The 12,000-nt window shown below is 37.9% G+C and overlaps 1 protein-coding gene across 10 annotated transcripts in view; it reads right to left on the bottom strand.

The window, feature by feature from the left end:
• SPIDR (scaffold protein involved in DNA repair) overlaps positions 1-12,000 on the bottom strand; it is a 481,415-nt gene that overhangs the window by 151,746 nt on the left and 317,669 nt on the right. The gene's annotated exons all lie outside the window — the stretch shown is intronic.

Below are 12,000 nucleotides of genomic sequence, written 5' to 3'. Positions count from 1 at the left end.
ACATAACATAAAGGTTAGAATATCTGGCAAAATTCCAAAGCAGCCATTTAAAAATGCTTTAATAAGCATCTCGATGCACTTGAGACAAATGGAAAAAAAAAGTGTCTCAGCAAATAAACAGAATAATTATTTCTTAAAATGGAAGTTTCAGAACTAAAAAAAATAGCGAAAATAAAAGAATAGGTTCAACAGCAGAAGAGAGAAGGAAGAGAAAAGAATCAATAAACTTGAAGATAAAAATAATAAAAATTACCCATTATAAATAATAAAGCGAAAATAGACTTAAAAAAAAATCTGGTTGGGCATGGTGGCTCACGCCTGTAAACCCAGCACTTTGGGAGGCCAAGGCGGGCGGATCACCTGAGGTCGGGAGTTTGAGACCAGCCTGACCAACATGGAGAAACTCCCTCTCTACTAAAAATACAAAATTAGCCAGGTGTGGTGGTGCATGGCTGTAATCCCAGCTACTCGGGAGGCCAAGGCAGGAGAATCGCTTGAACCCGGGAGATGGAGGTTGCGGTAAGCCAAGATCACACCATTGCACTCCAACCCAGGCAACAAGAGCAAAACTCCGCTTCAAAAAACAAACAAACAAACAAAAAACCCCCAACAGAACCAAGGACCTGTGGGAAGAAAGAAATAGAAATGGAAGGCTACAGATAAAGTAATACAGGTAAATACAAGAGGCTTTCCTACTCCTCTTGAGTTTTCTAAATTTTTATTCTCATAAAAATTATAACACTGTCTGAGGTGGTTCTAAATGCATGCAGAGAAAACATTAAAGACAATCATATTATAAATAGGGAGGGAAAGGGGATATAAAGGGAGGTATGGTTTCTATACTTCACAGAAACTGGTAAAGTGTTGACCCAGTAGACTGTGCTAAGTTACGTGTATGTAATACCTAGAGCAAGCAATAAAATATCTATAAAAAGAGAAACACACCAAAACATTATAAATGAAATCCTAAAAAAAATTAATGTTCAAGTAACCCACATGAAATCAGGAAAAATAAAATAAATAAAAACAGAGAACAAAGAAAACAAAAAGTAAAAAGGTACACTTAAGTCCTAATGTATCAATAATTACATTGAGGATAAATGGTCTAAATAAACCAATTAAAAGACAAAGATTGGCAGGGTAAATTTATGATCCATCTACATGCCGTCTACAAGAAACTCACTTCAAATATAGAGATATAGGTAGGATAAAAGTAAAAAATGGGAAAAGATTCATCATGTAAACATTGATTAAAATATAGTGGGGGTGCTATATTAATATCAGATGAAGTAGATTTCGGAGCACAGAAAACCCCAAATATAGAAAGGCACATTACATAATGAAACAAAGATCAATCCACCTTGAAGACATAGCAATCCTAAATGTATCTACAACAAAGAACATAGATTCAAAATACATGAAGCAAAAACTGATAAAACTCAAAGAATAGACAAATCCACAATTAGAACTGCAGACATCAATATCCCTCTCTCAACATTTGATGGAACTAGAGAGAATATCAGAAAGAATACAGAAGAGTACAGCACCACCATCAATAAACAGGTTCTAGTTGACATCATAAAACACTCCACCAAACAACAGCAGAATACTATTTTTTTCAGGTGCCCACAAAATGCATGTGTCATAAGACACATCTAAACAAATTTAGAAGAACTGAAATCATATAGAGTACATTCTCTAATCACAGTAGAATCAAACTAAAAATCAATAACAGAACGATAACATGAAATTCTCCAAACACTTTGAAACTAAACAACATATTTCTAAGTAATCCAAGGGTCAAAGAGGAAGTCTCAATGAAAACGTAAAAACACTGAACTAAATGAAAATACAAATTTAACCTATCAAAGTTGTGAGAAACAGCTGAAGTGATACTGAGAGGAAATTTTACAGAACTTAAAGCTTACATTAAAAAAGAAAAAAGTCTCAAATCAACAATTTAAGTTCTTACCTCAAAAACCTAGAAAAAAGTAAAGCAAAATAAACTCAGAGCAAGTGAAAAGAAATAATTTTTTTTTGTGTGTGTGATAGAGTCTTGCTCTGTCACCTAGGCTGGAGTGCAGTGGTGCGATCTCGGCTCACTGCAATCTCTGCTGCCTCAGCCTCCTGAGTAGCTGGGATTACAGGTGCCCACCACCATGCCTGGCTAATTTTTATATTCTTAAAGTAGAGACCAGGTTTCATTCACCATGTTGGCCAGGATGGTCTCAAACTCCTGACCTCAAGTGATTCACCCACCCCAGCCTCTCAAAGTGCTGGGATTACAGGCATGAGTCACCGTACCCAGCCGGAAATAATTAAAGAGCAGAAATAAATAAAATTGAACAGAAAAACAACAGAGAAAAAAAACAATGCAATAGAGTTATTTGAAAAGATCAATATATTGACTAAAAAATGAAAAAAGGGAGAAGATACAAATTACCAATATCAAGAATAAGATGGAGGCTGTCACTACGGGCCCTGTACACATCACAAGGCTAGGTGAAGGACTACTATGGACAAGTCTACATACATACATTCTCAGAACTTAGATGAAATGGACAAATTTCTCAAAAGGAAACAAAAATAACTACCACAATTCATGCAATATGAAACAGATTATTTGAACAGCCTATAAATATTAAGGAAAATAAATATGTAATTTTTTATTTTTTTGAGATGGTGTCATGCTCTGTTGCCCAGGCTGGAGCACAGTGGTGCGATCTCGGTTCACTGCAACCTCTGCCTGCTGGGTTCAAGCAATTCTCTTGCCTCAGCCTCCCGAGTAGCTGGGACTACAGGCATGCACCACCATCCCTGGCTAATTTTTTGCATTTTTAGTAGAGACGGGGTTTCACCATGCTGGCCAGGCTGGTCTCAAACTCCTGACCTCGCGACCCGCCGCCCTTGGCCTCCCAAAGTGCTGGGATTATAGGTGTGAGCCACCATACCCAGCCAAATTTGTAATTTTAAAACTCCCAAAAGTGGTATCTCCGGGTCCAGATACTTTCACTGGAGAATTCTAACAAATGGGAAAAGAAGAACTAGCACCAATTCTACACACTGTCTTCTAGAAAACAGAAGAGGAGGAAACTCTTCCAATCCCTTTTATAAAGCATGTATTACTCTGATACTAAAACCAAAGACAGGACAAACAAACAAACAAACAAAAAAACTATAAACCAATATACCTCAATAACATAGATACAAAATTCTTTAACAATATGTTAGCAAACAGAATTCAGCAATATATAAAAGAAGTTATGCAATATGACCAAGTGGTGTTAATTCCAGGCAAGATGGCCTTGTTTGGTACTTGAAAATCACCTTCACCAAGTTGAAGGCTGAAGGAGAAAAATCAGTTGATTACATTAATCAATGTGGAAAAATCACTTGACATAATTCAACGCCCATCCTTAATAACAATTTTTAAAAACCTCTAAAAATTAGAAAGAGAACTTCCTCAGCTTAATAAACAACATCAACAGAAACCCCAGAGCTAGCATTACAATTAATGATGAAAGAGTAGATGCTTGCCACCTAAGATGGAAAACAAGGCAAAAATTTCCTCTCTCATAACTTTGATTCAACATAGTACCAGAAGTTCCAGCTAGTGCACAGTAAGACAAGATAGGTGGGGAAAGGCATACAGATTAAAAAGAAGAAATGAAAATGTCCTTATTTGCAGGTGACATAATTGCTATAAAGCAAATGTCTAGGAATATACAAAATAACTCCTAGAACTATTAAGCAAGGTTGAAGAAACCAACACATACAAAAATTAGGTGTATTTGTACATATTATCAACGAATTCATGGACGGCAATGAAAAATATACCATTTAAAATTGTAAAACTAAAAAAAGAGATCAAAATAACCCATGTCAGTGTGAATCTCACAAAACATGTAATGACAGATAATTGGACAGAAATTAGATACTGACCATTGTTAATTGGTGTTTTTTCTTAATATAGGGAAATCTTAAAGACTGGAAAACTCATGAACATAAAATGACCAGTGGGATGATTGAGAGGAATGTTGTTTTAGATTGATTAATGTCATACAATTCCTATTTTTTCTTAAAATTTTTATTTTTAGATAATTGTAGATTTACATTCAGTTGTACAAAATAACACAGATCAACTTCCTTCTTTCTCCTTTCCCTACCCCCACCCCTACCCCCACCACACAACCTAAACCCCTGACAACCACTGTCTTATTTTCTGTTGCTTATAACAGAATATCTGAAACTGGGTAACTTACAAAGAAGAGGAAGTTATTTCTTACACTTATGGAGGTCGAGGGGTTGCATCTGGTGAGGGCCTTCTTGCTGGTGGAGACTCTGCAGAATCTTGAGATGGCACCACTATTACATGGCAAGAGAGCGGAGCATGCTAGCTCAGGTCTCTCTACCTCTTATAAAACCACCAATCCCACTCCCATGATAACCCATTAGTCCATTAATTCATGAGTGGATTAATCCATTCATGAGAGCAGAGCCCTCATGACCCAGTCGTCTCTTTAAGGCCTCACCTCTCACTATTGCCACATTGGGGATTAAGCTTCAACATAAGTTTTGGAGGGGCACATATTCAAACCATAGCAACCAAAATACGCTCTCCACTTCTTTAGGTATTGGCTTTTTTCACTTAGCATCATTCTCTGGAGATTAATCCAGTCATTGTCTGTTTCAATAGTTTATTTTTATTGAATAGTATTCCATGATAATGATTTAACATTCTGTTTAACCATTCACCCATTGATAGACATTTAGGTTGTTGCCAGTTTGGGACTACTATTAATAAAGCTGCTAACATTCATATGTAGGTCTTCATATGAACATAAGTTTTCATTTCTCTGAGATAAATGCCCAGGAGTACAAATGTTAGGTTGTTTGGTAGTTGTGTGCTTAGTTTTTTGTTTTTTTTCCAAAAGCAAAAAACTTCCAAACTTTTCCAGAGTAGTTATACAATTTTACATCTCTGCAACCAGTATATGCGCAATGTAGTTTCTCCACATCCTTGCCAGCATTCAATGTTGATATTATGTTTTGTTTTAGCCATTTTGCCTTACTGTGGGGTTTAATGTGCATTTTCTTAATGGCTAATGATGTAGAACATCTTTCCTTGTGCTAATGTGCCATTTATATAACTCTTCAATGAAACGTCTGTTCATGCCTGTTGCTTGTTTCTTAATTGGATTGTTCATTTTTTATACTGTGTGTTTTTCAGAATTCTGTATGTTCTAAATACTAGTCCTTTCTTGGGTGTGAAGTTTGAAATTGAAATTATTTTCCCTATGTCTCTATCTTGTCTTTCCATTCTCCAAACAGGGTCTTTCTCAGAGCAAAAGTTTTCAGTTTTGATAAGTTTTAGTTTATCACGTTTTTTTTTTTTTGTTTGTTTGCTTGTTTTTGAGATGGAGTCTCCCTCTGTTGTCTAGGCTGGAGTGCAGTGGCAAGATCTCAGCTCACTGCAACCTCCGCCTCCTGGGTTCAACAATTCTCCTGCCTCAGCCTCCCAAGTAGCTGGAACTATAGGGTGCATGCCACCACACCTGGCTAATTTTTGCATTTTTAGTAGAAACGGGGTTTCACCATGTTGGCCAGGCTGGTCTTGAACTCCCGACCTCAGGTGATCCGCCAGCCTTGGCCTCCCAAAGTGCTGGGATTACAGGCACGAGCCACTGCGCTCGGCCTCAAGTTCCTTTTAAACAGATCAAATTTTTATCTTAAGTCTAAGAACTCTTTTCCTAGTCCTAGATCCTAAAGATTTTCTCTTAATTTTTTCCCTAACATTTTTCTAATTTTATAGTTTACATTTATATTCATCATCAATTTTGAGTTGAAAGATATATAACTTGTGAGAATGAGGTTAAGGCCTATATTTTTCTGCCTATGATTATTCAAAGTCTATCCTTCCTTAATTGAATTGTCTTGGCACTTTTGTCAAAAATCAGTTGGTAGGCTGTGCGCAGTGGCTTATTTTCCCAGCACTTTGGGAGGCCAAGACGAGCAGATTACTTGAGGTCAGGATTTCAAGGCCAGTCTGGCCAACATGGTGAAACCCCATCTCTACCAAAAAAGTACAAAAAAATTAGTGGGGCGTGGTGGCGCACCTGCAGTCCCAGCTACCCGGGAAGCTGAGGTGGGAGAATCACTTGAACCTGGGAGGCAGATGGAGGCTGCTGTGAGCGGAGATGTTGCCATTGCACTCCAGCCTGGGCGACAGAGCAAGATCTTGCCTCAAAAAAGAAAAAAAAATCAGCTGGTGCTGAGCATGGTGGTGCACACATCTATGGTCCCATCTACTCAGGAAACTAAAGCAAGAAGATCACCTGATCCCAGGAGTTTGAGGCTGGTCTGGGCAACATAGTGAGACCCTATCTCTAAAACAAAAACAAACAAAATCACACTGTGGAGATCAATTTAAAAAAAAATCAGCTGGGCATATTTGTGTAGTGTATTTCTGGGTTCTTTATTCTGTTTCATTGATGTATGTGTCTATCCCTTCAATAACACCATATAATATTGATTATTATAGTTATATAATAAGTCTTTAAATTGGGGAAAGTGATCCCCTTTACTTCATTCTTTTTCAAAATTATTTAAGCTATGTTAGTTCCTCTGCCTTTCCATGCAACTTTTAAAATCAGCACACACATATATATCTGCAAACAAAATCATGCTGGAATTGATGGGAATTTCTTTAAGCCTATAAATCCATTTGGGGAGCTCCTTATGATTTTGGCATCTTTATGGTTTTGAGTTTTTCAATCCATAAATATGTCTCCCATTTGTTAAGATCTTTGATTTATTTTATCAGTGTTTTGTAGCTTCAACATATAAGTCATTACACATTTTGTGAGATTCACACTGACATGGGTTATTTTGGTCTCTTTTTTTAGTTTTACAATTTTAAATGGTATATTTTTCATTTTGGTGTCCGTGAATTCATTGATACTATGTAAAAATACACCTAATTTTTGTATGTGTTGGTTTCTTCAACCTTGCTTAATAGTTCTAGGAGTTATTTTGTAGATTCCTTGTCATTTCCTGTATAAGCAATTATACAGGGAGAGATACTGTGGCAATCATGCTACAGGCGTACATTTTTTAACTGACTCATTAATTTGGGGAAGAAAACCCAGCCTTTCACTCAAAAACATGACCCCGCTTATAACTGTGGAATCAAAGAAAGCCCTTAGGTTTAATTCTAGCTTTGCAAACTTACTAATACGTACTTAGGAAAACAATATTTTTCAATTTAGACTATGAGTTAAAATCACTTTGAAAATGAAAATGACTGGGTTTTTCACTAGATTTACGGAAAATAAACTAGGATCTCTGGGTGGGGGCTAGCCAAGAGGGCTTTAAGTTCATAGAGAGACATACACCAGGAAACAACAAAACACAGTAAAGCATTACTGGTGCTGCAACAGAAAGAATATGGCCTTCTACACAAGAGACAGAAGATGGACTTCTTCATGTTAATTAAGTCCCTTCTAGAATGTTGCCTCTGTGAGAGAAGGGACTTTGCCTGGGGGGTTCACCAGTACCTGGAAAATCAATGACTTTGGAATGAATGTCATTCCTTCTTCCAGTGTCCTGGGAAAAGTTGCTCTTTCCTCTGTGCTCCAACAGTGCCTTTCACACTGTCATGTTCAACGGTCTGCCTCTACAACTAAAAACTGAACTTCTAGAATACAACAGCTGTTTCTCTTTTTACCTCTCTTTTTTATTAGGTACTTCACAGTATCTGACATGTGCAAGGGACTCAATAGATGTTTATTAAATTAATGGATATACACACATTCACATTTACAGGGAATAGAGGAAGGCATGAGAGTACATTTTAAACAGATAAACTAGACCTTGTAACAACTGAGTCCCGTGTATTCTAATGTAGGCATCTAAGAATGGCATAAATTTAAAATAAAGACTTAGAATAAAAACGCTGGGTGGCAAGTGACCAAGCACATGAGAATCTAATGCACAGCACACGATGACATGGGAGGAAGGAGAGGACGTATAGCTTTTAGACCTAAAAACTCTGGAATTAAATCCTGGCTTTCCCACTTACAAGCTGTGTGACTGTGGACAAATTTAACGTCTTTGTGACTTGGTTTTTATAAATTGGGAGTATTCACAGTAGATGTAAGCACTACACAGATTTCTTGTGAAAACGAAATTAATGAATTGATGCAGAGTTCCTAGAAGGGCTTCCCACATGCAAGGGCTCAGTGGGAAAGATGTCAGCATTGCTGCTGTCATTATTGTGAATTATATCTTCAGCAATTTCAAATTAGTTGTTGCCTATTGTTTAGCAAAAACTAGGGTTATTTAGTGTTACTTACTCAAAACCTATTATCTTTATCCTCCTAAATATTAAAAAGAATCACAATCATTGGCAGTGGATATCACTTTTCCATCACCTGCTCATATGCACATTTGTACTGAGCCTTCTTTGCTACCCATACTAGCTGGTTAGAGTCTGATGATGGCTTTACTTTACTTGCTGTGCTCTTAGTCCTCTTCACAACAACCCCACAGGGTAAACATGACTATTCCAATCTTCAGAGGAGGTTAAATAACAACCAATTAATTATATACCACTAGTCCATGACAGGGCTGTAATACAAACCAACTGGCTTCAAAGCCAGTCTGTTCTCTTTCCAAGATACCAGGCCATCTCCCAGGAGGGAGGACAGGACTCCCTACTTGGATACGGATAAGGAAGATCTTGCTACAATCAACCCTGGAGGAACCAACGTATGAGAAGGGGAAGGGACACAAACTGACGGGGCATTTGGCTAGCCAGGCACACGATTAGATGGGGTTCATATGAAGGCATGAAATTGGGTGGGGGGTGGGGATGGTGGGGTAGAGGAAACTATGCTTCTCTATCTGTTCACAGTTATCAAGTGTTAGGCAGTTTGGCAAGTTGCTGTGGAAAGATTTATATTTACTCTGCAAGGGTCCCTGTGGTGAAAGAACCTTGAAAGCTACCTTCTACATTGTGTTGGCCAGTAAGGTAGCCACTGGGCCATGTAGCTCATCATATTTAAATGAAACAAAGTAAAATGAAATAAAATAATTTAAAAATGCTGTTCCTGGGTTGCATGACCCATATTTCTGGTATTCAGTGTGGCTAGCGACTACCATAGTGGATAGCACAATAAATAGAACATTTCCATCAATGCAGAAAATTCTGGGGGGTTATCAGAATTCTGGTTCTCAAGACAGACAATAAATCACATTCTAGTTACTTCGTAAATTCTTTTTGACTGACTGGATTTGAAAAGGGCTACTACATCTCAGTGACTTTCAGAGCTAACTTCACAGACTTTGACACCACCTCTGTTTCTGACTTTGGACACCTGTGTCAACACACCAGCATGAAATACGACTCAGTGACAAGGCAATGTCAATAGTGTTTGCTACTAATGGATTTGTTAAAATAGCAAAATATTCTGCCCACCATCCCGGCCATTTAGTGACCGGGTACCACTCCTCCTCATCAAAAATCAGATTTACTCTAATAAAACTTTGAAAATACAAGTCTTAGAAAATGACTCTAAACTGAAGTATAAAGATAATTTCAGAAATAAGAAGTTTAAGCCTCATATTCCTTTTATTTTCAGCTTCTTAATTGACAAGACTTTATTCAAATGTGTTTTTCTACCTTTCTACCCAAGTCAGACAGTTACATATAACTAAGAAACTGACTATAAAAGACTGGCGTTTATGATTGTGTGTGCTACTTTACAATTCCCCAAGTGTACTTGTCTAATTCCCTTTTTATCAGAATAAATACAACACTGAGGAACAGACCATATTTTATATGATTTATTCCTGTATGAAAGTGAACAGTATAGTAAATAAACGTACATTTTTTCTAATTTAGATTCATACTAATTATGAAGTAGTATGAATCTAATAGGATCTATCTACAGGGTTTGGTTTATGAGTCTAGCACTCAAAAGTAACACGTTTCAGACACTTGGCTTCATTGAAGCACCTTGTTACTAGGTCAGTGGTAGCACAATGCCATGGCTGAGTATTCCATACATATGATTTCTGGGTAAAGAATTGTAGTTGTTCTATTTGAATTTTTTTTTGAGACCTCCCCTCCCCTCCCCTCCTCTCTTCTCTTTTCTCGAGATCGAGTCTTGCTCTGTTGCCCAGGCTGGAGTGCAGTGGTGCGATCTCGGCTCACTGCAACATTTGCCTCCCGGGTTCAAGCAATTCTCCTGCCTCAGCCTCCAGAGTAGCTGGGATTACAGGTGCCTGCCACTATGCCTGACTAATTTTTTTTTTTTTGGCATTTTTAGTAGATATAGGGTTTCGCCATGTTGGCTTGGCTGGTCTTGAACTCCTGACCTCAAGTGATCCACCCGCCTCAGCCTCCAAAAGTGCTGAGATTATAGGCGTGAGCCACCACATCCGGCCTGTAAAACATGTTTTTATGGTTGGATGTTTTGATGTCACAAGTTTGTAGAAGCAGAAGTAAAACTGGAGATGGCACAAGATAAGAACAGATTATAGTATTTGAATAATGCAACTGAGAATAAAAAGGGGAAAAAACAAATCAAATGAATTGAAAAATGTGTTTCTAAAATCCACAAAATATCCTAAATTGAACTTCCAGTCAAAAATTTATGTAGGAATTCAGAACAAAAGGATTCACACTGACTGGCAATAAAAGGATTTTTGGAAGACAATGACCACAAGAGAGATGAAACTGACATTACAAACATAAAAGAATCAGTAAAATAAGACTAAGAAATATTGTCCTCAGAAATCACAAAGCCCAACTTTAATTATTACCACATAGAGGCAAGTCCTAAGCTTAGTTTAGCTTCAAACAGAACAAACCTCAGCTAAACTAGATAAATGTGCAAGGCTGGTTAAAAGACAATGCTTTGAATTCTTAAAGCAGTAGGAACATTCTTGGATTAAAAGTGTTTTACAGAGGAAGCATAATTTCTCTTGAATGACGCTGCTTATTTTCACAAACAAAGAAATTAGGGCAACAAGGACAGCAAAAACCTCAGAATGTCACATAGCAACCAAAGCACAGCAGAACTATAGCAGGACATGTATCATACGCTAACATCAAAATAATACCCTAAGGTCAGATTCAACTACCTGCCTATGAGAAACACTACAATAAGCAGAGTCAGAAACATATGTATAATTTTTGGCCTTCCAAAAGTCAGACTGTGGCCTGAGAAGGAAAACTGCATCTCTACAGCTATCAGAGGCTGTAGTCCGAAGAGGATAACCCATCAGGGTCGGGAATGAGGCCTCCCAGACTTTATTTCTCCTCCAACTTACTCCTGTCACCTTCCTCCGGGCTGGTGAGGATGGAACACAGACCTGGCCCTCGTCTCCAACATCCTGTTGCCCTCACAAATGTGGTGGCTCAGCAGAGGGGTGTCTGGCAGGGCCTGAGGGCTGCTGGGCAGCTACTGTACTCATGACAGACCCCTCAATACATTCTGACCCTCCTGCCTTATCACAGAGGACTACTGAGTGTGCCCTGCCTGAAAGTAAAGTATGTGGCTACAGGGAAGTCAGTACTAGGCCATTATACTTTCAAATCTTCATCCTCCAAGTTTGGTAACACTAACTTGAAACATAAACTTTTAACTAGTTACTTACAGTGCCCACACACACTTCCAAGACTCCCCACGGGCCCGCTGTGCTAAGCCTGCCGAAAAATAATCAGGACAAACACCAAGTGGACTTTTCACTCGAAACTTCACTGTGTAGACTTTCTGATTTATATTTAGACAACTTATTTTAAATAGAACCTCAAGTACATTTTATACTTTAGGTATATTTGTCTTCAACTTACTACCTGAAAAATTAATGTAAATGGGTTTTTACTTAACAAACCCAAAATGCTGTTTGTTAAAATAAAGACATAGAAAGATTTGTTTTCATCAACGATGTCATTCTCTTGTCTGTAGGACATCTTATTTAGCACTCTTCTTG

This window comes from Papio anubis, chromosome 8, assembly GCF_008728515.1.
Source record: "Papio anubis isolate 15944 chromosome 8, Panubis1.0, whole genome shotgun sequence".
Taxonomy (NCBI): domain Eukaryota; kingdom Metazoa; phylum Chordata; class Mammalia; order Primates; family Cercopithecidae; genus Papio; species Papio anubis.
Note: the sequence above shows the minus strand (reverse complement) of the source record. Positions and strands in the feature narration are given on the sequence as shown.